The sequence below is a fragment of the Papio anubis genome, chromosome 7, assembly GCF_008728515.1.
Source record: "Papio anubis isolate 15944 chromosome 7, Panubis1.0, whole genome shotgun sequence".
Lineage (NCBI taxonomy): Eukaryota > Metazoa > Chordata > Mammalia > Primates > Cercopithecidae > Papio > Papio anubis.
Window position 1 is genome coordinate 113,419,487 of NC_044982.1, and position 25,189 is coordinate 113,444,675.

A 25,189-nucleotide genomic window follows, 5' to 3' on the forward strand; every position below is an offset into this window, starting at 1 on the left:
ACTCCATTCTTTCACAGCCTCTAGCCAGGCAAAGTTTTACTGTATTACTTCTTGCTTTCAATGGGTATAAAGCAGAGTCCTGGTAAGCACATTCTGTATACCTGCAAAAATGCGGAACTAAACACTTCTATCTGTTCAATATTAAAACAAAGGTCCTGTAAACCCCGGATGGTGAATGTAATACTTCAGCACTAGCACCCATGCCTCAAATATGAAAAGATACCAAGAACACCACTAGCAAACAAAATGAGCTCTTGGCCGGGACCAGTAGTTCACGCCTGTAATCCCGGCACTTTGGCAAGCCAAGGTGGTAGTATCACTTTAAGTCATGAGTTCAAGACCAGCCTGGGCAGCATAACGAATTCACATCTTGACAAAAAGTTTTAAAAATTAGCTGGGCATGGTGGCACACACCTGTAGTCCTAGCTACTTGGGAGGCTGAGGTAGGGAAATTGCTTCAGCTCAGGGGTACCAGGCTGTGGTAGCTATGATCATGCCACTGCACTCCAGCCTGGGTGACAGAGCAAGATCTAGATAATTACAGTCTGTCCTGCTCCTGTTTACATTAAAATCACTAAGTTAAAATGCTTTCAATCACCAAGATAAAAATTAAGTGAAATGTGACTTTGAAGGTTGGCCAGTAAATAGGCAATGGAAAACAGGCACTTTCCACAGGAATAAAAATGGCCAATAAGCATATAAAAAAGATTCAAGGCTGGTGCGGTGGCTCATGCCTGTAATCCCAACACTAGGAGGCCGAGGCGGGTGGATCACCTGAGGTCAGGAGTTCAAGACTGGCTTGACCAACATGGTGAAACCCTGTCTCTACTAAAAAATATAAAAATTAGCCAGGCATGGTGGTGGGCACCCGTAATTTCATTTACTTGGGAGGCTGAGGCAGGAGAATGGCTTGAACTCAGGAGATGCAGGTTGCAGTGAGCCAAGATCACAGTGTTGCACTCCAGCCTGGGCAATAGAGCAAGACTCCATCTAAAAAAGAAAAAAAAAAAAAAAAAGAAAGAAAAGAAAAATTGAAAGCACTAGAAACCAAAGAAATGTAATGAAAACAATGAGATTTTCTGCTTAAATACCAGCAAAGAGGGCAAATGGAAGGGGGAAACTGGAGCTCTGCTCCTGTTGGTGGCAGTATAAACTGAACCAATTTTTCTGCAGGATAATTTGAAAATTTCTTAATAATCCTCAAACTGTTTTACGTTATTTTCCTCCAGAAATTCTACTTCTATGAATTCAGTCCAAAAATGCTTGCTCGAGTCCATTAAAAAATATATATATATAAAAGACAACTTACTTCAGGGGTGGCAATGATTAGCTTAATATACATCGAGCTTTTAAAACAGATGATGCTGAGGATATATTTACTGCCATAGAAATATGCCCACAACATAGTGACAAAAGACTATATATTATGATTCTACTTTTAAAAATGTTTATACCCATAAAGAAATATAAAAAGCAACAAACCAGAATGTTTTGAGTGGCAAAATTAAAGACTTTTCTTCATATTTTGTCTTCCAAATTATTACAAAAAGAATGCGATTTTCTTTATATTCGGGGAGAAGTATTATTTCATCTACTTATGTTTAAATTTCTTTTCTTTTCCTTCTTTTTTCTCAGGTATGTATCACATGTACTCTAGAGAGCTTGAATCCCTACCTCTTGAGGTAAATCAGACCATTTCTGTCTCTATCAACTTGCCTTTTTTGGACATTTCAAAGCAATGGAATTATACAATATGTGGTCTCCTGTCTGGTTTTTTTTACTTAGCTAATGTTTTAGAGGTTAGTCCATGACGTATAACAGGTTTTAGTAGTTGGTTTCTTTCATTACTGAGTAGAAGTTCATTGATGGATATACCACATTTTGTCAGCAGAGAGCCTTTTAAACTTCGATTTCAATTTCCTGTGATCTAAACAAACCCCTTGGAACACAGGACTTCTAGGGAAAGCTGCTGTGCATGTCAAAATAACTACTTATCAGAACCAGCTTTGTCATCAGGAGCCTGAACTGCTGCAGACATTTTTATAATTTTGCAACTTCTTTTTACAAGCAACTTTTGTTCCACTACACATCAGGACTTTTGAAGCATCTGATACATCCATCGAATAAGTATGAGCATGTGTCTGAGTGGACAAGTGAAACCATCTATGCTACACTGCATATTTTTTCCTCCCCCAGACTGGACCAGGGAATCTCTCAGCTTTCTAGAGTACCCTGTCTCCACTGACAAAGCTGAACAGTATTAAAGACCCTGCTGCCTTCGTTAGACAGATTTGGAGGGGAGGCCCAACAGCAAGGGTGGAGAGGAAAAAGAGAGGGGAGCTTGTGGAACAGGGAGCCCCCGGGGTCCGCGCATGGCTTTCCGCTGTTGAGGATGTTGTGCATGGGGAAGTGCTGATGGTGTCCCGAGGCAGCCTAGCACCTCCACTGGGCCCAGAAGGTCTTGACTTTGGACCCTTACCCATGTTCCAGAAGTGTTTAAAAGCTGTTTTTGCTTTTGTTCTTTTCCTAAATGATCATCACTTGGTAGTTAGTTATTAATCTTTCTTTGGGAGAGGGACGGGGCTTTAAAACTGAAGAACATAATTTTCATTAAAATATCAAAAATGGAAAAAAGTTACTTTGTAAACAATTTGCTATGCAAATCAAATGGCAGCTGTTGAGAATCTCAATAAAATGTTCAATGCATTTGCTGCCGTTAAAAGAAATAAAGAAAAAAAATTTAGAATAAAGAAAAAAATGCATTTGCTGGCAGTGGTACCATTTGCCCAAGGTTGGGTCGCTGTGTCATCATACTGTGGTGGGGGGTATGTGTTGTGTATATGTGTGAAACTTTTCATCTTAGGATGGATCATAACCTTAGCTGCAGTTTTCCTTCCAAATAGGGTTACAAAGTAGAACATGGGCTTGGAAGTGACAGACCTGAGTGAACCAGCCCAGCTTAAAGAAAAATCCAATAAAACTAACTTTTAACAATCCTGAGGTTGGTTTTTGAAACAATAGATACAATGATTTACTCTAAGCAGCTGATTATGATTTTGAATCAGTAATACATACTGTCTCAACCCTTTTTGTTTCCAATGGCAACAGAGATTTCATGCAGAAAACCCCAAAACAGTGACTATTTTTTTTTTTTAAGACAGGGTGTCACTCTGTCACCCAGGCTGCAGTGGAGTGGTGAATCTCAGCTCACTGCAGCCTCGACCTCCCACCTCAGCCTCTGGAGTAGCTGGAGCCACAGGCATCACGGCGACCGGCTAATTTATTGCATTTTTTGTACAGATGGAGTTTTGCCATGTTGTCCAGGATGGTCTTAAACTTCTAGGTTCAAGCGGTTCACCCACTTTGGCCTCCCAAAGTGCTGTGTCTACAGGTACTAGCCACTGTGCCCAACCTGCAGTGGCTTTTTAAAACATAAGTTCAAGCATCTTTTCTTAACTCTTTTAATTGGAGGTATCTCTTCTCTCATTCTCCTCACCTTTGGTGTTCCCCCAGAATTCACTGCTGACTGGATGTACGACATATATTTCAAAGTCAAGCCTGGGTGCGATGGCTCACGCCTATAATCCCAGCACTTTGGGAGACCAGGGCAGGCAGATCGCTTGAGTCCAGGAGTTCTAGACCAGCGTGGACAATATGGCGAAACCCTGCTTATATTAGAAATATAAAAAACTGGGTGTTTCCGGGAGTGCCTCATGGAGTTGGTGTTGGCCACTTTTGGCATGGCAGCCTTTTCCAGCCTGGCTGCGCCTATCCTGTTACTGAACCTGCAGGTAGATGCTGAGTTTCAGAAGGAGGTGGCGCAGGTTTGCAAGCGCATACCCTGACAAAAAAAAAAAAAAAGAACAACTGGTCGGTCACGGTGGCTCATGTCTGTAATCCCAGCACTTTGGGAGGCTGAGGCAGGCAGATCACCTGAGGTTGAGAGTTCAAGACAAGCCTGACCAACATGGAGAAACCCGTCTCTACTAAAAATACAAAAGTTAGCCTGGTGTGGTGGCACATGCCTGTAATCTCAGCTATTTGGGAGGCTGAGGCAGGAGAATCGCTTGAACCCAGGAGGCAGAGGATGCAGTGAGTTGAGATCTTGCCACTGCACTCCAGCCTGGGCAACAAGAGTGAAACTCCGTCTCAAAACAAAAACAAAAACAAACAAACAAACAAGAACAACTTTCTCCTGGAGTAGTCTATGTGCGCCACCTACCTAACCTACTGAATGAAACCCAGATCCTTTCCTGTCCTCCCAGTGTGGCACTGTTTCAAGGTTCAGACTATCCAGAAAGAAAAGGACTGGAAATAGCAAAGGCTATGCATTTGTGGAGTTTGAGTCTGAGGATGTTGCCAAGTTGAAACAATGAACGACTACCTGTTTGGTGAAAGACTCTTGGAGAGTCATTTTATGCCATCTGAAAAAGTACAGAAAGAACTCTTTCAAGACTGGAATATTCCATTTAAGCAGCCATCATATCCATCAGTGAAACGTTATAATCAGAATCGGCACTTACACAAAAGCTATGGATGGAGGAGCGATTTAAAAAGAAAAAAGGATTACTCGGGAAGAAATTAGCTTAAAAAGGAATTGAGTATGATTTTCCTCTTTGATTTTATAGAAAACAGAAAGTATTTCAAAAGCAAATTGTCAGACATGTACAAAGGCCAGGTTTTACGTAAGAAGAAGAAAAAGGTTTTAGGTATTTCTGACACTCCCGAGAAGACTGTGGATACCCAGGGCCCCACACCAGTTTGTACATTAACATTTTTGGAGAGCGAAAATCTGAAGTGGCTGAAATGAATGATGATGATGAAAATAATGAAATAGTTTTCAAACAGCCCATATCCTGTGGAAAAGAAGAAATACAAGAGACTGAAACACCTACATTCACAGAAAAGATGAAGAAAAACCAATCATGGATTTTCAATGTATTAAACCTAAGATTTCTTCTGAAAAATATTTTTGTGAGAAAAATACAGAAAATTCATCGGGCGCGGTGGCCCATGCCTGTACTCCCAGTGTAGTGGCCCTCCCAGCTATTCAGGAGGCTGAAGAGGAAGGATCACCTGAGCCCAGGAAGTTGAGGCTACAGTAGCCATGGTCATGCCACTGCACTCCAGCCAAGTCAAGTCATTACATTTATCTTAACCTATTCTATGCTGGCTTAAGAGGGATTTGTATTCAGAGTACAATAGGCAACCTCATAGACATCTAAGTACAGAACTGAAAATAGGACCACACCATGGAAGGATTGGGCTGGGAGGTTATTTTTCCCTCCTGCAGGGCTTCACTCTGAACTTCTGCTCCATGCTTGTGCTTTGCTCTGCAGATAAGCATTCGGCATGTGCTCCGGGCTCCTCCAGCCTCTGAGGCTTTGGCTTGCCCTGGCAGTACCCCTGGTCCCAGTGTTACTGGACGTTTCCATATAGATGCTCCTCTGCAAAAAATCTATTGAACACACTCTGTGTCATTTCCAATGAGCAGGAGAGAGAATCTGATCTGCCTAGCAGTGGGGGTGGGAGTTCCCTAGTTGTCCCTGGATTTGTAGTGCTGCCCTTTCCAGAGACTCAAGGAGGGGCCAGATATCCAAAAAGAGGGTGTGGGTGGGGCATCAGTAATACAGTCTACTTCAACAAGAAAGTATAAAGTAGAGGCAGTGGCTCACGCCTGTAATCCCAACACTTTAGGAGGCTGAGGCAGGTGGATCGCTTGAGCTCAGGAGTTTGAGACCAGACTGGGAAACATGGAAAAACTCCATCTCTACTAAACATACAAAAAATTAGCTGGGCATGGTGGCACATACCTGTAGTCCCAGGTACTTAGGAGGCCGGGGTGGGAGCATTGCTTGAGCCCAGGAAGTAGAGGCTGCAGTGAGCCAAGATCATGATGCCACTGCACTCCAGCCTGGGTGACAGAGTGAGACTCTGTCTCAAAAAAAAAAGAAAAAAATATATAAAGTGGAAGCATCTGTATGCATGATTGAAGTAATGCTTTCCATCTATTTTTTTTCCACCTTTCCTTTTCTCTCTCAAACACTGTATCTTAAGCTTTTCCCTATGTTATCAAGTACTCATAAGCATTATTTGAATGGTTGTATCAGAATCCATTATCTGGACTCATTGTCATTTAGCCATCTGCAGTTGCTGGACATACTGCCCTTTCTGCCACACTCAGTCACCCTTCTGACCTTGCACTGTGTCCAGTTATCTACTAATACACATGCTGGTCATTTAGGACTTAAGAATAGTTATCGGCCGGGCGCGGTGGCTCAAGCCTGTAATCCCAGCACTTTGGGAGGCCGAGACGGGCGGATCACGAGGTCAGGAGATCGAGACCATCCTGGCTAACACAGTGAAACCCCGTCTCTACTAAAAATACAAAAAATTAGCCGGGCGTGGTGGCGGCGCCTGTAGTCCCAGCTACTCGGGAGGCTGAGGCAGGAGAATGGCGTAAACCCGGGAGGCGGAGCTTGCAGTGAGCCGAGATCGCGCCACTGCACTCCAGCCTGGGCGACAGAGCGAGACTCCGCCTCAAAAAAAAAAAAAAAAAAAAGAATATTTATCATGGTTTCTAACACTTCAAAAAGAATGTATCTTCCTAAAAATAGAATGACTTGGTGGTTATGATAATTTTAAAGCAAAATAGACAAATCAATATTGAAATTAATGTTTTATTCTTATATCTATTTTTCACTTCTCTGTCATTTTGATGGATACAGTTTCATTTGGAAGGATTTTTATTTCAAAACAGAAACAGCATATGACATGAGAATGGGAACTCTGAAAGGTTCAGTTTTCTATTTCTAGTTTACTAAGTTTGTCACAAAAGCTACTGATAGTCAATCATGATTGGCCTGTATTGAAAGTGAGTTCACATTATGTACATCTTAAGCACTATACTTTCTATCAGATATAGAAAAATAGGTGGTGTGTTTGGAAAAGTATTCGGTTAGGAGTCAGGAAGCTTGACTGTTAGTCTCAATCCTGCTTCTTCAGCTGAGCGCCCCTAGGCAATAATTCAGCAGCTATTTCTTAAATACTTAATGAATTTCAGGCTTTGTAGTTGGGCTGGGAATATAGACATAGATACTGCATTCATGATTCTCCAAGGCTCCCTTCCTCACCCAGCTCACAGTGAGCTTTCTTATGCATTGTGTAAATCTGTCTCCTAACAGGCCCCTACTCTGTCTCCAACCTGCTTCTCAGGGCAGTTGTGAGGATCAAATGAGGGAGAATATGTGTGAAAGCAAATTCTAAATGATTTTAAAATGCAATAAAAGTATGACCCATGAAAAATTATTTAAAGATCCTTAGAATTTTAAATAAATAGTACATTAACCTGAGTTCTCTATGGTTTTTATTTTAAATAGGTATGAAAGTTTTACAATGGATCACCAATGTGGTTGAAAATCTTGGCTTGATTTTTCTCCAAGAAAATGACACAGTGGTTTGTGTGATTAATTTTGTAAAATTGCCGGCCAAAAAAAACCAAAACCTCTTTTGAGCCGAGTGACTGGATCAGTCAAAGGCACGTTGACTGTATAGTGGAGAAATGTTTTCTGTGTTCACTAACAGCTTGCCTTTGTTTGATTCCAGTTGCAGCATATCATGAGTGATGAGATCTGTGTGCAGGTGGCTGACCTTTACCTGGCAGAAAATAATAATGGGGCCACCGAAGGCCAGCCGAACACACAGAACTCAAGGAACCTCCTGGAGTCAACATATCAGTGGAAAACTAAGCAGCTAATGTCGGATGAGAATTGCTTTGAGAGTTAATCCTGTGGTCAAAGACCGACCTTGCTGGTGACAATGTAAGTTGTTAGGATTCTCTGAACCAGAAGTTAAAGCCGGGGTACTTTGACCCGTGATTCTACTCCTGGACCTTTTGATGAGTTCACCAAAGAAATATAAAGTGGGAGTAACTATCTTCCTGGACAATCTACTTTCTTTCTTGCCTTTAACAAAACAAAACAAAACAAAGCAAAACTAGTTATATATGATTTTTACAATTTTGTATTCTTTTTCTCTGAACATTTTTCATAGTATGCTTTGTAAATATTATTGTTAGAAAAACGTTGGTACATGAAATCCATGGTCATGGTCATTATAGAAAAGAAGACAGGCCCAGCACACACGGCTCACACTTGTAATCCCAGCACAACAGGAGGTTGAGGTGGGTGGATCACATGAGACCAGCTTGGGCAACATGACAAACCCCATCTTTGCAAAAAATACAGTAATAAAAAAATTATCCAGGTGTGGTGGTGTGCGCCTGTAGTCCCAGCTACTCAGGAGCCTGAGGTGGGAGGATCGCTTAAGCCTTGGAGGTCAACATTGATCACATCACTGCACTCCAGCCTGGGTGACAGAGGTGGCCCTATATCAAAAAAAAAAAGAAAGAAAGAAAAAGAAAAAAATGCAGATAACCAAAAAAGTCACCTTAGAATTCTTTCCTGAAATCACCATTGATGACATTTCTAGACTTTTCTATGCTTGAGTAAATATTTTGAAAGAGTTTATACTGTACAAACAGTCTTTAACTTTTTTATTTTTTGAGACAGGGTCACGCTTTGTTGCCCAGGCTGGAGTGCAGTAGTGAGATCTTGACTCACTGCAACCTCTGCCTCCTGAGTTCAAGCAATCATCGTGCCCCAGCCACCCTAGTAGCTGGAATTACAGGCATGTGCCACCACACCGGCTAATTTTTGTATTTTTGGTAGAGATGTGTGTCAGATCCCGGGGTCCAGGTCTAGTCCATGCTGAGGTCTGAGGAAAGTGGGTGGGTGAGCGGAAAGAACACTCAAGGGGCTGTAGGCAGGTGAAAGACAGTTTTATTCAGCAGCAGCTCTCTTTAACAGCTTCCTTACACTAGCCCTCTTATTAGCAGCTTATTGTTCACCCTGTCTTGGCGGCTTCAGCCAGCTGCCCCCACGCACAGCTGTGCAGCCGGCTTTCCCTCACCTTCAGGGTTAGCAGCTTAACTCTTTCTCCCAGCATGAGCAAGCCCAGTTGTGTCCTGGCTCCCTCCCATCCATCTGCAAGATGGACAGCTTTTGTTCGCTCTCTCTTTCTCTGGGCGCCAGTGCGCCCGCCATGTCAAGCTATGTTGAGCCGAGACCAGCCAAGCCCCCAAGAGCCATGCCTCTTATGCACAACGTCAATAGGGCAGTTATACTTTTTACAGATAATAGTGGCATAAAGCCAAGTATGAACTTACACAAACAGGTTACATTACAAGTGGAGGTGTGCGTTTGCACACCAAACCCGTGAGTCATACAGGCCTGGATATCTGCCTCAGCTTATTCCTTGACCAAAGCACATCCATGTACCTTACAATGTGGTTTCACCATGTTGGCCAGGCTGGTCTCAAACTCCTGGCCTCAACTGATCTGCCCGCTTCAGCCTCCCAAAGTGCTGGGATTACAGGTGTGAGCCACTGCATCTGACCTGAAATGGTCCTTAATGTATTTTTGCTCAATTAGCAACACTTCTGGATCTTTAATGTCTTTTTTATGGCTATTTGATATTCACTTTTTAGAGAATTAATGCCTGTATTATTGGACATTTAGGTTGTTTTCAATTTTTCACCATTATAATGGATAATTACAAAAGCAAATAGTTGGAAACAACCTAGACATCCAACCCACTGTGGGGATTGGTTAATGACATCCTGTTATGAATACTGGAGACAGATTTTGCAATTCTTAAATTATAAATTGTAAAAGTGCAGGGTCTGCCTGCTCCCCCTCCGAAATCTATTTTGGAAGTAACTGTATTTGTGTGTATATATTATGTTATTGTCAGGTTGTAAGCTTTACTAGCAGAGTAAGGTAGTAAAAGTAGTAGCTTTAAAAGAACACTGAGCTCGATCTGGCTTCTGGCTCTGTGTGTTTATTGACTAGTGGTGTGCGTTGAGAAACCAGAACTCTCTGAATTTCAGTTTTGTCTCTGTATAAAATGAAGAAGGTTGAAATAAAAAGTTCTCAGGTTTCCTTCCAGGCTCTGATCTTCTCCATGTGATTCTGACAGTTACCTTGTCTGCAGAAAGCCCTTCGGGTACTGAGAATCTCAGGGTTCTGAAAGGGGAGATCCACACACCATCACCATTGACAGTTGTTTCGTGCAAAACATGGTTTGCTTGCCTCTATTGATGTGTTGCTTTTAAGTATGGAATTTTTTAAATCACACAAATAATATTAGTGGAACTCAGAATTTCAGGAACTTCATATACAACTGGTGCCATTATAGCAACACTTTTTTTGTTTTGTTTTGTGTTTGAGACAGGGTCTCACTCTGTTGCCCAGGCTGGAGTGCAGCAGTATGCGGGAATGCCATACGTTTTTAGCTAACACAACAGATCCCTGGAGGTCAAGGCATCCTGGTTATCACTCTAGCCTTCCTGCCAATTAAGTTAATTACATCCACCTTGTTGATGATGGTGAAGTGCCACCACCTGGCATCTGCTGTTCTTGCCTTCCACCATTCCCACTGACACCACGAAGCCTGGTCTCGTGGCAGCATCTCCTCTTGTCGATCCTGGCCTACAAAGGATATTGCCACAGAGTCTCGGAAAGATTCAGGTGTCCTTCTCACTAGTGCCTTCCTTGTTAGCCTAGAGAGGGGAGTTCCTGTGAGGCCTCCAAGGGCACATAGTCAAGTGGTGGATTCTGAATCTGCTGGCATATAACGAACCACTCCAACATTCCTACCTCCCTGTACTTTCTGGCCTCTCTGATGCTTTGCAAATATAGTTCTATAATCTCTACCTAATTCACTGCAGCAATTGTTCCATCCACATTTCAAGGAGCCACTCCAGCAGTATGTTGGAGCCCCAGGTGTCCTTGCCAAGCCATTAAATCCTGAGAGTGCCCCCAGATCAGTGTATTATCATGTATACAGCCTTTAGCCTACCCCGGTCCAACACCCTTATGCCCACTCCTCCACCTCCTCTCCCAGATTCTGCCAGTACTTGGCAGAAGTGTGTACTTGGCAGCTCCTGCAACATTTTTGGCCAAAAAAAATCGTTCTCCCAGAGCAGGTTGTGCTTGTGACCTTGGGCCATGATGAGGAATGACCATAGCCTGGTGTCAATGTGGGGCAGCAATGACGATACATCTCTTCCTGCTGTAAGGCCTTGCTGGAGGCTCTTTGCCTAGTCTCCAGGCAAAAGGCAGCTGCCCTTCTCTTAGTAAGGAAAGGGGGCTACTTCTTTTAGCCCAGAGCATTGAGTGGAAACTGGAGGTTCAAAGTTCTCAGATGTATCCACTTAAGTTTCCCCATACCAGATACCAGGAACCCATTACCCTTCCTCCCTTCCCCTTCCCACCTTCCCCTTCCCCTCCTCTCCCGTCTCCTCTCCTCTTTCTTCTACCCCAGAGCATTCAGTGAAAACTGGAGGTTCAAAGTTCTCAGATATATCCACTTAAGTTTCTCCATATCAGATATCAGGATCCCTTTTCTTTTCTTTTCTTTTTTTCTTTTTTTCTTTTGAGATGGGATCTCACTCTGTCAACCCAGGCTGGAGTGCGGTGGCATGTTCTCAACTGACGGCAACCTCCACCTCCCAGGCTCAAGTGATCCTCCCACGTCAGCCTCTTGAATAGCTGGGACCACAGGTGCACAACACCATGCCTGGCTAATTTTTTGTATTTTTGGTAGAGATGGGGTCTTGTCATGTTGCCCAGTCTGGTCTCAAACTCCTGAACTCAAGAGATCCACCCACCTCAGCCTCCCAAAGTGTTTGGTTACAGGTGTGAGCCAGAGCCAGTGTGCCCAGCCCTTTCTTTGGCTTTTTTTTTTTTTTTTTTTTGACATGAGGTCTCGCTCTGTTACCCAGGCTGCAGTGCAGTGGTGTGATCATGGCTTACTGCAGCCTCAACCTCCTGGGCTCAAGCAATCCTCCCACCTCAGCCTCCTGAGTAGCTGGAACCACAGGCATGTGCCACCACACCCAGCTAATTTTTAAATATTTTGTGGACAGAATCTACCTATGTTGCCCAGGCTGTCTCCAACTCCAGGTCTCAAGCGATTCTTCCACCTTGGCATCCTCAAAATGTTGAGATTATAGGCATAAGCTACCATGCCTGGCCCCAGTACTTTTCTATCAGAGGCCCTGAATTTAGCCTAAGTGGCCCATTACACTTGACCTTTTGCAGTTCCACCATCCTTATAGTTCAATTCCATGTCTGATTTTCAGCCTGTTCTGCTCTGGGCAGGAGAAGAGCGTTTCTGGCTTCCATAACATGCTCTGAACTGACGGGTTTAAGCCTGTCATTCCTTTCTTCAAGGTGTCTGAAGAAATCAACATAAGTCAACAATTCCACAATCCTTATAATTACAGTTGCCCCCATACTGTCCAAGTGCGAGCACAGTGTTTTTCAAATTTTAGCATGTATAAGAATCATGTTGAGGGCTTCTTAAGACACAAATTGATGGCCTCACTCCTAGAATCTGATTCAATAAGTCTAAGGTGGTGTTTGAGAATTTGCATTTCTAAGTTAATATGAAATGCCAGCAGTGCTGCTGGTGATGATCCAGGAACCAGATTTGGAGAACTTTGTTCTGGCGCTACTGCATCGTCAATGCCTGCCCTTCCACCTGTACCATATCCCAATCCACAGTAGGTGAGTTTCCCAGTGACAGTATTGCTACAGCACACCAGCACATCGCTACCCCACTTACCACCAGCAATGGATCCTGTTGCCATCTGATTAGTGAGTTCCAGAATCCTGTCCTAAAAGTCTACTCTCTAGGGCAACTTTTTAATTTTTAAAAAAAATTTTTATTTTATTTTTATTATTATTTTTTAGATGGAGTCTCGCTTTGTCACCCAGGCTGGAGTACAGTGGCATGATCTCAGCTCACTGCAACCTCCACCTCCCAGGTTCAAGCGATTCTCCTGCCTCAGCTCCTGAGTAGCTGGGACTACAGCCACATGCCACCATGGCTGGCTAATTTTTGTATTTTTAGTAGAGATGGGGTTTCACCATACTGGTCAGTCTGGTCTCTAACTCCTGACCTCGGGTGATTCACCCACCTCAGCCTCCCAAAGCTCTGGGATTACAGGCATGAGCTGGGATTACACCTAGCACAAATATCTTTATTTTGTCTTCTTATCTGACAGATATTTTCGCTAAAAATGGAACTTGAGGCTGGCAGTATGTTTTTTTGGTACATTGAAGGTGTCATTCCATGGTCTTCTGGTTCCTGAGGTTTCTGTTGACTGTCAGCTTAATTGTTGCTCCTTTGAAGACAATCTGAATTTTTTCTCAGATCCTTTTTTTTTGGTAGAGGACCTAAAAAAGGGGTCATGCACTCCCAAAGTGCTGGGTTACAGAGTCTCACTTTGTCACCCAGGCTGAAGTGCCGTGGTGCAATCTCAGCTCACTGCAGCCCAGACCTCCTGGGCTCAAGCAATCCTTCCACCTCAGCACTTCGAGTAGCTGGCACTCCAGGCATACACCACCACACCTGACTAATTTTTTGTATTTTTTGTAGAGACAGGGTTTCACCATGTTGCCTAGGACAGCCTCTAACTCCTGAGCTCAAGCAAACCACCCACCTCAAAGTGCTGGCATTACAGGCATGAGCCACCATGCCTGGTTCAGATACTTTTAAGATTAAAAAAATGTTTTTGCCTTTGTTTTCTGCAATTTCACCATAATGTGTCGAGGTGTACTATTATTTTTATTTGTCCTGCTTGGGGTTCATGAGGCTTCTTAAATCTGTGAACTATTGTTTTTCATAATTTAAAAAGTACTCTGTCATTATTTTGTAAAAATATTGCTTCTGCCTCATTATCTCTTTCCGTTCCTTTATTTTATTTATTTGTTTATTCTGAGACAGGGTCTTGCTCTGTTGCCCAGGCTGGAGTGCTCACTGCAGCCTAGAGCTCCCAGCCCCAAGTGATACTCCCAAAGCAGCCTCTCTAGTAGCTGGGACCACAGGCATGCACCACCACACCTGGCTAATTTTCGTATTTTTTGTAGAGTCGGGGTTACACCATGTTGCCCAGGCTAGTATTGAACTCCTGGGCTCAGGCGATCTGCCCGCTTTGGCCTCCCAAAGTGCTGGGATTGTGTGAGCCACTGTGCCTGGCCCCTCTTTCCTTTTCTTCTGGGATGCTGATTAACGGTGTATTTGGCCTAGTCAAATATGTGCACCTGTAGTCCCAGCTACTTGAAGGGCTGAGGTGGAAGCACTGCTTGAGCCCAGGAGATCCAGGCTGCAGTGAGTCAAGATCGCACCACTACACTCCAGCCTGGGTGACAAAGTGAGACCCTGTAATCCAGCACTCTGGGAGTGTATGACCCCTTTTTTGTCCCACCTCCCTCCCGAGAAGTATCTGAGAAAAAATTCAAGTTGCCTTCAAAGGAACAACAATTAGGCTGACAGGTTCTCAACAGAAATCTCAGGAACCAGAAGACCATGGAATGACATCTTCAATGTACCAAAAGAAAATAACTGCCAGCCTCAAGTTCCATTCTTAGTGAAAATATCTGTCAGATAAAAAGACGAAATAAAGATATTTGGGCCAGGTGTGGTGGCTCATCCCTGTAATCTTAGCATTAATTTTTAAAAATAATGACCGAATATTTTTTAAACTATGAAAATATACCTATAGAGGATCCCTAGTGTGTCCTCTGTATCACTTACTTTCTCTTCTGTGTGTTTTATTTCTTTTTTGTCCCTTCACGTTTCATTCTGAATATTTTCTTCTGAATTACTAGGTTGGTGCAAAAGTAATTCCGGTTTTTGCCATTATTTTTATTTTATTTTTTTGAGATGGAGTTTCACTCTGTCACCCAGGCTGGCATGCGGTGGCATACTTTCGGCTCACTGCAACCTCCACTTCCCGGGTTGAAGCAATTCTCCTGCCTCAGCCTCCTGAGTAGCTGTGAGTACAGGCTTGTGCCACCACTCCCGGCTAATTTTTGTATTTTTAGTAGAGATGGGGTTTCACCATGGTGGCCAGGCTAGTCTTGAACTCCTGACCTCAGGTGATCTGCCCACCTCTGTCTCCCAAAGTGCTGGGATTACAGGCATGAGCCACCGCGCCTGGCCAGCCATTACTTTTAATATCTTCCAGTTCACTAACTGTCTCTCAACTGTGTCTAATTGGCTCTGGAAACCATGCATGGAATTATTAATTTTAGTTATTGTATTTTGTCTTTCTTTCTTTTTCTAAGAGACAGTCTTCTTCTACCACCCAGGATGGAGTGCAGTGGTGCGATCATAGCTCCATGTAACCTCAAACTTCTGGGCTTAGGTGATCCTCCAGCCTCACCCTCCAGAGTAGATAGACTTACAGGCACACACCACCACACCTAAGTCTTTGACTTTTGTAGAGATGGGGTCTTGCTGTGTTGCCCAGGCTGGTCTCAAATTCCTGGGCCTCAAGCAGTACTCCTGCCTCGGCCTCCCAAAGTATTGGGATTATAGGCATGAGCCACTGTGCCCCAAGTTAATGCTATTGTACTTTTCAATTTAGAATTTGCTTTTTAAGTACCTGTGGTGCTATTTTTTTTTTTTTTGTAGTTTTCTAAACTCTTGCATCTTATATTTTACTTCCTTGAACATATTAAGTATAGTTATTTTGTAGCCTGTGTCTGATTCCGATATCCGGAATCTCCGAGTATGTTTCTATCGTTGCTTCTTTCTGATAGTTCTTGGTTCATGTTGTGTTGTGTCCTACTGAGTCTACCTACCTTAGTTGTGTGCCAAATATTTTTTAAAAATCAGTTTGTAATGTTTTGAGGCTTATGATAATGTTGTCTTCCTCCAGAGACAATTCTGTTCTCCCATTCCACATACCTGAATGCACTAACAATCCAAAAATTTTAAATTCAATTTTGGGGATTGAAGCCGGGTGCAGTGGTTCACACCTGTAATCTCAGGACTTTGGGAGGCTGAGGCGGGTTGATCACCTGAGGTCAGGAGTTCAAGACCAGCCTGGCCAATATGGTGAAACCCTGTCTCTACTAAAAATATACAAAAATTAGCTGGGCATGGTAGCAGGTGCCTGTAGTCCCAGCTACTCGGGAGACTGAGGCAGGAGAATCCCTTGAACTTGGGAGGTAGAGGTTGCAGTGAGCTGAGATTGTGCCACTACACTCCAGCCTGGGCAACAGAGTGAGACTCTGTATCAAAAATAATAATAATAATATAAACATAAAAAATTGGGGGAATTGAGACTCAAAGCTGGACTGCAGTCTCTGTGAGGTTCAGTTTGCTTTCAGACTACCTTAACTCTCAAAGTATAGCCTTTCATTGTCCCCACCTAATGGTCTGTGGGCTTATGACAGCTACACACAATACCCTGTCCCAGGCATTGGCAGTCTCTGGACTCCAGCTTTTGTCCCCGTTGCACCTAGAGGCTGTTCAAAGTGTACTGCCCAACTTCTCAGCTGCCTTTCTAGAAGTGGGGAACAACCGCATGTGAAAAGTAGCTCCAAGTGCTGAGTTATGTCTCTGATGGCTGTCTCTTCCTGTGTCTTAGTCTAGAAATTCTTCACTATTGTGTTAACTCTTTGATGCCTTCGAACAGATTTTGGGGTTTTTTGGTAGCCAGTTTTTATTCAAGGTAAAAATTGCTCAGCTTTTCTCATGTTTTTTCCTTGGTTAAGTCTTCATACTGCCTGCTCCTTGAGTCAGAAGCAAAAGCATGGAGGCAGGAATGAGCCTGGGAGGAATAACAGGTCCCTTCATCTGGAGTGAAGGGTGTTCACTCCAGACATGGAGAAGAGTAAAGAAAGGAAAATCGTGAAAGGCCAAGAAGGCTTGGAAGGGTAGGCTGACTGGAAGGGAATGCCTGCCCACTGACTGCCCTCCTTCTCCACTGAGTGAGTCCAACTTGCGTTGGCTGAGTTAGGTGCTGCCAAGGTGGGGCGCGGGTGTGCGCCAGGCATGACTTCTGCCCTGCATGGACGTATAAATCAGGCGAGGACGGGGAAGAACAGAAAGCCCCAAATAATAGTGGCTTGAATGAGAGAGAAGTTTATTTCACTCTCACACCAAAACAACTCTGAAGGTGGCAGTTCACAATTGGTAAGGTGGCTTAACAAGGATGTCTAGTGCACTTACAACCTCATGACACTTTATCCTATTGGCCAGAACCGCGTCACACAGGCACACCCACCTACAAGGGAGGCTGGGGAATATAGTCTTTATTCTGGAGCACCATATGCCCAGTTAAAAACCAGGAGCACTGTTACTAATTAAGGATGTGTTCAAAGATAAACCTGGCCAGGTGCAGTGGCTCATGCCTATAGTCCCAGCACTGTGGGAGGCCGAGGCAGGCAGATCACTTTGAGGTCAGGAGTTCGAGACCAGCCTGGCCAACATGGCAAAATCCAGCCTCTACTGAAAATATAAAAATTAGCTGGGCGTGGTGGCACATGCATGTAATCTCAGCTACTTGGGAGGCTGAGACACGAGAATCGCTTGAACCCAGGAGGCGGAGGTTTCAGTGAGCCAAGGTCGCGCCATTGCACTCCAGCCTGGGAGAAAAGAGCGAAATTCCATTTCAAAAAAAGAAAAAAGATAAACCTAAGCACTTAAAATTTTAGGAGTTTGATTCAAGAATCAGGCAGTGCCAGACGGCGGGTGGTTTGGAGCCCAAGGGGAAAGCTTGTATAAGGTGCACACCGAAGCAAGGCAAAGAAAGCATTTGAGGCCGGGCGCGGTGGCTCAAGCCTGTAATCCCAGCACTTTGGGAGGCCGAAACGGGCAGATTACGAGGTAAGGAGATCGAGACCATCCTGGCTAACACGGTGAAACCCCGTCTCTACTAAAAAACACAAAAAACTAGCCGGGAGAGGTGGCGGGCGCCTATAGTCCCAGCTGCTTGGGAGGCTGAGGCAGGAGAATGGTGTAAACCCAGGAGGCGAAGTTTGCAGTGAGCCAAGATCCGGCCACTGCACTCCAGCCTGGGCTACAGAGCAAGACTCCGTCTCAAAAAAAAAAAAAAAGAAAACATTTGAATAGTTAAAGTGGAGCAGTGGCCTTAATGTCCTTAGAAGTCAGTGGTGGTTTCTGATTGGTGAAGTCCCTAGTTAGTGGTTAGTGGGTGATTTCTGATTGGTGAAGTCCCTAGTTAGAGATTAGTTGGTGGTTTCTGATTGGTAAAATCCCTAGAGGATAATTGGTGTTTTCTGATTGGTGAAGTCCCTAGTTAGAGGTTAGTTGGTGGTTTCTGATTGGTGAAGTCCCTAGATAGAGGTTAGTTGGCAGTCTCTGATTTTGTAAGGATATGGCTGTTCATGATGAGTGGGGTTTCAGTTTGCTTACATAAGAACCTAGGGTATGGCCAGGCATGGTGGCTCATACCTGTAATCCTAGCACTTTGGAAGACTGAGGCAGAAGGATCACTTGAGTTCAAGACCAGACTGGGTGACAGAGGGAGACCCTATCTCAATTTTTTTTTAACAATAAGAAAAAGAACTCAGAGTGCTATAGCCACCTCAGTCATGACTCCGAATTAATTATTTTAATAAACAAGAGGATTACTTGGGGACAACTAGTGATCTCTTCTAGTCCCTCTCCTCTCCTCCCCTGTCTTCTCTTCCTCCAGGAAGCCTTCCCTGACATCTCCAATACTTCCTAAGTCCCTCTTCCTCTGCCCCACAGCTCAGAGAGACAGACCACTGTAAGAAAATTTGGAATAAGAAAAAAACATTATTGGATGTCTCCAGTGGAAAACTGCATTGTTTTGATTAGAGCACACCCTTCTAGCTAATTATTCTAGCCCTTCATTGCCTTCTAGCTGTTTTACAACTCTGTACCTTGCAGATGACAGATCGCAATGCAAAATAATTCAACTCTATAATCATGCAAATAAATGGTCCAGTGGAGGTTAAATTGACTTCCTCGCCCAAGTAAAAAAAGTCAGCTTTACATCTATTTGTAAATTGATTTCAACATTCCTTGACTCCATATAAATGTATGCTTCTTTGACTTCTCATTTGAACCGATTGTAACGTCTCCAGGTTCCTTCATTAATAATGAGTTAAATACTATCTTTTACATATGTTCAATTTTTATCTATGTGAGAGTCAAGATTTTCCTTTAAAAAAAAAATGATCTTTCAACACTGTGAGTACAGGATCCAGGCAGAGGCTCTAGCAGGACAGATACCAGCCTGGCCTGAGAGTCCAGGAGGAGTGAGTGACATTTGGTGTCAGGACCCTGACCAGGAAGAAGTGCCTTTGGAGACAAAGGGCAAGTCTTGGTTTTGGGGCCAGGTTTCCTGGCTGGGACACCATTATTCCCAGGGAGAAGGGACAGGCAGCCAGTGGGACTAAGGCTGGGCAGGGAGGCAGGCAGTCTGCCTAGTTCAGCAGGGACATCCACTCATCCTTGCCCCCGACAGCAGCTCACAGAACAATTCCGACCCTGTCAACCTGCTTGGAAGATGTGTGTGACATCCATTCTGGATATCTGAGTGACGAGGCAGTGAGCAGGGCTGTAAACCCAAGCCCCTTCCAGGCCCTCAGGGAGCCTTGGCTGGATCCCTGGGATAGGGAGGGAACTGGAGGGCTCTGGCATGTGACTGGAGGGATGGGGGAGAGATGGGACTGTGCGTACTTCCTGGTCCACCCAGCCCCAGGACTGAGGTCAGCAAGGCAGGCTGCAGCTGAAGCACCGAGGCCTTGAATGCCACCTGGAGAATTCAGAATTTGCAGACGATGTGCAGGGTCCCAGGTTCCCCAACCCTTTCCTCCTTGTTCTTCCTATAAGCCCCAAGTTCTGTCCTGATCCATGGGCCTGTGTCCCCAGGCCTTCAAAGCACTTCTCTCTGATGAGTAAGGTAACAGATGGAAGATTAAGATTTGGATCTGGCAGGCACTTGCCAAGGGCCACACAGGAGAGTAAGATGGCATGCTACCCCACCTCCACCAGAGCTTGGGCTGGGATGCAGGAAAGAACAGGCCAGCTTGGCCCCCTATCCCTGCAGCTGGGCAAGCCTACCCTGGAAGGTACACAAGCAAAGTGCATCATCCGCTGGCCCCACTGCCCGTTTGTCTAGGCAAATGTCTTCCCGGCTTAGCCCCCGAGTGACCTGCCTCTATCCTGCTCCTCCCCTTGGGGCCCTACCTTGCCTGCTGCCACCCCACTCTCCAGGACCCTTTGGGGTTCCACACAGCCCCTCCTCCAGCCCTGAAGGAGGGACACAGGATAGCCCCCAGTGCAGCCCCCTCCTCCTGCCCCAGGGAGCCAAGTGGAATGGAGCAGCTGGGAAGCCACGGCCCTGAACGGTCAGTGGGAGAAGGGTCCCCTCTGTGCTCAGCTGTGCAGGGAGGTGCATTGAGGGGTGTGGAGAGGGGCAGGACTCTACCACGGTACAGCAGGGTGTAACTGCAGCTGGACTGCAGGCCTGGCAAGGCTCTGGAGTTCAGAGGAGGAGGGGAATGCTGCCGTGGACTGGAGGGCCAGGGAAGTCCTGGCCCAGGGGGCTGAAGTTGGCTCATGACAGGAGGAATATCGCCCAACCCCTATCCTGTCCTGGACACTGCGGCTGTTTCCAAAGTATTATTGTTGCAACATTTATCGATGTGAGGACAGAGTTCCCATTCAATTTATTTCAGGTATCAGGATGGGTTATTTCAGGTCTTCGGATGCCCTCTGACGAGAGGCTAGGGCAGGGGAAGAACAGTGTGAGAGAGAGCCCAGGTCTAGCCTGGCACGCATTCAAATTCCAGACTTGCCTACCCCTGACCCCACACTGAGCCCTGACACTTGTCACAGACTCAGCCCTGATCTTGGCCATTCTCTGAGCCCTGATCTTAGACATAGACTGAATCCTGACCCTGGTCCACAGAGAGCCCAGATCTCCAGTTCTTGGTTGAGTTTTCTCCAAAATTGTCCTTGGTCAGGAGAGGGTGTTGGTGGGGAGGGGGCATGTACCTGGCTTCCTGCCTCACCTCCCCACTCCTGGAACCTGAGCCCTCTGCCCGATGGCAAGGAATGGCCTTCAGGTGTGTTTCTGTCCCTTATCGCTCATCATGTCCCAGGGAGCTGCTCTTTTCCCCATTGTTGCCAGGCGGGCCTCAGCACTGACAGACTCTCCAGCAGAGGCCCAGCAATGCCAGAGCCCTGCCCCCCAGCCTTGGCTCCAGCCAGCCTGATCTGGAGGGGACAGGAGATGAGGACCCAGTGTCCTAGGGTGTGGGCAGAGCCATTAGAGACCAGATCTTCCGGGCGCTGAGTGTGCCAGGGAAGGGGGTGGCCCTTCCAGGTCCAGCAGAGGTTGGGCAGAGGGTGCTGATGCTGCTTTCACCCCTCCTCTGTGGGACACCAGCGCCTCCACAGACAAAGGCTTCTCAGCAGCACCAGGTCCACCAGGTGAGACCTGGGCATCCTGGGGTCACAGGGAAGGGAGGCAGAATGGGGGTGCTAGAGTGGGTTGGCTGGCCTGGAGATGGGGTCACGGGCCACTAGATGGGTGGCCCATGGAAGGGCTTGGAGGAGAATAGGGGCCAATGAAACTAGGACTCAAGGTAGAAGTTGCCTCCCTCCCTGTCCTTGGGAAGCCATCCGTCCCCACCCTGACCTGGCCAGGCTGGCCCCTTAACAACTTCTCCCAGAGGAGCCAGGAAACAGCGGAGGATGCAATTTCCAAGCAGATGAGTTGTGGTGAGGGAGGAAGAAGGACTGCTTTGGGAGGTGTGTACAGCCTAGGTTACAGGCCTGGGGGTGAAAGGGTGGGCTGTGGAGGATTGCTTTCCCCCATCCTTGGAAAATAGCTCCAACGGGGAGGGGAGACAGCCCTGTCCCCCAGCTTTGACTCCAGCCAGCCTGACCTGGAGGGGACAAGAGATGAGGACCCAGGAGATGGGGGAAGGGGTATCCAGGTAGAAGGACCTGGGTGGGGAGGACGGGAGTCTGGCCAAGGCCCTCTCCAGGTCTGATTTCCTACTGAAGGGTTCCAGCCATTATCTTCCCACCAGATGAGGCTCTGGTGACCTGGTACAAATCATGGCAGGGTCACACAGGTGCCAGGAGCCTGGTGGGAGAGGCTCTGGAAACTCCCCAGGACGCCAGCAGGTGGGGTGGGAGGCTAAGTCTAAGACCTGAGCCATCCCACGGGGCGCCAGCCTCCCACCTTGCCTGTCCCTTGGCAGCTCTCTAAGCCTCTTAGGGCTGCCATGGCCCTCTCCTGTGTCGGAGGCTGCGGAAGGGCAGGGGCATGAGAAGAATGTGCAGGGGACCTGGGAAGGACGGTTCTACCCAGGCACGCCCACCTCCACACTCACCCTGCCCAGTCCAGGGCTCTGATCAGGATTCCACACGGGAAAAGCGCTGTGGGAGGGGGACTGTTCTCTTCTGATCTTCCCCTCTCCAAACCCCCATGCAGCCTGATGGAATGGGAGCAGGACCAAACTGGGATGGGAGATGGCCAGGGAATGGGACATGGACCAACCCCTCCCCAGTGAGCTCCATGCCACCTGGACACAGAGCTCCCACCATAGCCACCATCAGCACCTCCGGCATCCCTGCAGCCACCGTCCTCACAACAGTCACTCCACATCACACCCAAACCCACACTCATACCCCCATCACCAGCATGGTCACCACCTCCATTTGAAGACTGGACAGGACTCTGAACTCCTCCTCAATGTGTTTTCAGGCCCATAACCTCCCAGGCTGTGGGGCAGGCACAGGCTGCCCCCATTCAAGACTCTGCAGCCCCAGAGGTCAAGGGCTTTACTGGAGGCCACCTGGCGAGTTAGGGCAGCCAGGCTTGCACCCCCAGCCACAGGGATGGAAACGTGGGAAAGGCTGGGCAACATGAGTCCTTTTTTGAAGGGAAATTCGAGAGGGTGTCTTCATGTTTGCCACCTGCTTCTGAAGCCTTAGAAGCCTAGAGAGCCTTCAGCATGGGCGTGCAGTGGCCTCTGGCTGCTGGGATTCTCCTGGCTGGTAAGGGAGTAGGGCAGGGCGGGCTGGGCCTGGGCCAGGGGTCCTTCTTCTCAATCAGTTTCCACACTGGGTTGGCCTTCGTTGTCCTCATGTGGGTCTGGCCATGAACAGCCTGGGGGATACCAGGACATAGCCAAGGTCCACTCCTCAGCCCCCAGGCTTGGGGCTCCCAGGGGCACTCGGGGTGAGCAGCTTTGGGGAGCCTGGCACGGGGCAGACCCCGCATGGATCTCAGTGTACACTTGTAGGTAAGTGTGGAATTAGCCCCCAAGGCTTTCAGAGATGCCCCCCGCCCTCCCCACAAAATACTTTTAGGTCCAGCTGTCAGGCTCCTGTATTCTAAGGATGCGACAAGGCAACAGCCTTGTCTTATGATGAGGATTGGGCAGCACTTCCCGGTACCCTCAGGCTGGCCTGGACCTCACAGGTCATTCAAACAGAACAGTCCAGGGCCCCCAACCTGGAGACAGCATCGCCCTGGGGAGCTCTTGAGGCCCTTGGGGAAGGACACTGCGATGGGTGGTGTTGGGGTGGGAGGCACAGGGAGGGGTCCTTGAGGAGTGTCAGGGTCCCCTCCTGCTTTCCTCAGCTCTGGTGGGTTAGGATCAGCACGTTTGCCTCGGGTAGCTCAGCGGTTTGGGGCTGGAGCTGGGCCAGGGTTTGGATCTCCGCAGGCCTCTTCCCAAATGAGGGAGGTAACAGGGAGGGTGCGGTGTCCAACAGGCTGTGGGCAGTCCCACCTCCCAGCCCCCTGGGTGGCAGGCAGAACAGGCCTCTCCTGTTTGCAGCTCTCTGGATGGTCTCAGCTTCCTCCCTGAGCCTTCCTTCTACTCGCAAAGACACCGGCTGGCCTCCCTCAGCCCCTGGCATGTCCGCTTTGCAAGGCAACAGCAAGAAGACACTCCTGTCCCTGAACATCCTGCAAGCCATCACTGATGGAGTCTCTCTCTCAGCGGAGAGGAAAGGGGAGACTCCCAGCACAAGGGTAGAAGCCCTCTCTCCTGAGGTATCTGGGGACCAGGAAGCTCCTCTCGCCTTGTCTTTGGATTCCCCCTCGGACCAGCCTGTCCCTTCAGGAACTGCTGGGGTCCTGGGCAGGGTCCCACCTGGACCAGCCCCATCAGCACTGGCCTGGCCTACAGTCCACAGAACCCCTGAGTCCCAGCCAGCATCCTCTGTGGCTGCACCTGTGGCTGAACCTGCGGAGGAGACATTGGTTCCTGGATCTCCAGAGATTGCTGCCACATTACCACCAGCAGCTTCTCCTGGCCCAAGGCACCTCGGGTCTGGGCAAAAGTCCAGTGGGGGCCCTGGATTGTCTGTGACAATTCATACTCCTGCCCCTGCAACCCTGAGGACATCTGGCACCCCCAGACCCACCCAGCAGCCAACTGGAACATCCTCTGCCCCTACCAACCCTGCACCCATATCAGGATCCCCACCGCGGATGTCCTGGCTCCCGAGCAGATACACCTTCAGTCCCCATGCCTGGATGCCGTCTGTGTCAGGGGCTAGCAGCTTTGGCCCAGAAGCCTCCCCATCGCTGATATTGGCTCCAGGGACCACGGGGAAGGCTGTATCCTCAGAACCCCCCAGCCCACTTGTGCGTGCGTCAATTGTTAACATGTTGGCAGTCACAGAGCCTCTTACCCTTGTAGGTCCAGGGCGGTCAGGGTTGGCTATGACCTCCCAGTCCTCATAGGGGAATCAGGGTCACCTGGAGAGGCTGTGGCTTCCAGCCGGGGCCCGGGGCCCGGGGCCCAGTGTTCCTTTGACGTTGCTGTCACCCTCAACAGCACCACCTTCACAGACCTCACTGTCCTTCTCCCCACGCCTCTCACCTGTGTTGGCCCCGTCCTTGTCCCCACTACCCACCGTTCCATCTTTGTTGCTGTCACTGTCACTTTCCCCACCACAATGGCCATTTCAGTCACCAACTGCATCACTATCCCCAATCCTGGCCCCGGTTTCCCCTGTAAGTACCAGACCAGAAACTCTGCAGAGCCTTCTGTGTCTGTATTCCCCCGCACAGGCACAGATTCTCCCACTGATACCTCCAGCTTCCCACCCACCCCACCACCCCTGATGGTTGCAGAACCAGCCACTCTACAGGGGACAGTCCAGCCTGGGCCAGGGGTCCCTGTCAGCCCAGCCCCCACAGCCACCCTCTCTCTCAGATGTTCCTCCAGCCTTCCCTCTGTCCCACCCAGCCCCAGTTCCTCAAGGGTCCCTGGGGGTACTGATCCCATCCAGTCTTCTG

General features: G+C 47.4%; 1 pseudogene; it reads left to right on the forward strand.

The window, feature by feature from the left end:
- The first annotated feature begins 3,367 nt into the window (after nt 1-3,367).
- Nucleotides 3,368-5,744, forward strand: LOC116275789 (annotated as a pseudogene).
- The last annotated feature ends 19,445 nt before the right edge of the window (nt 5,745-25,189 follow it).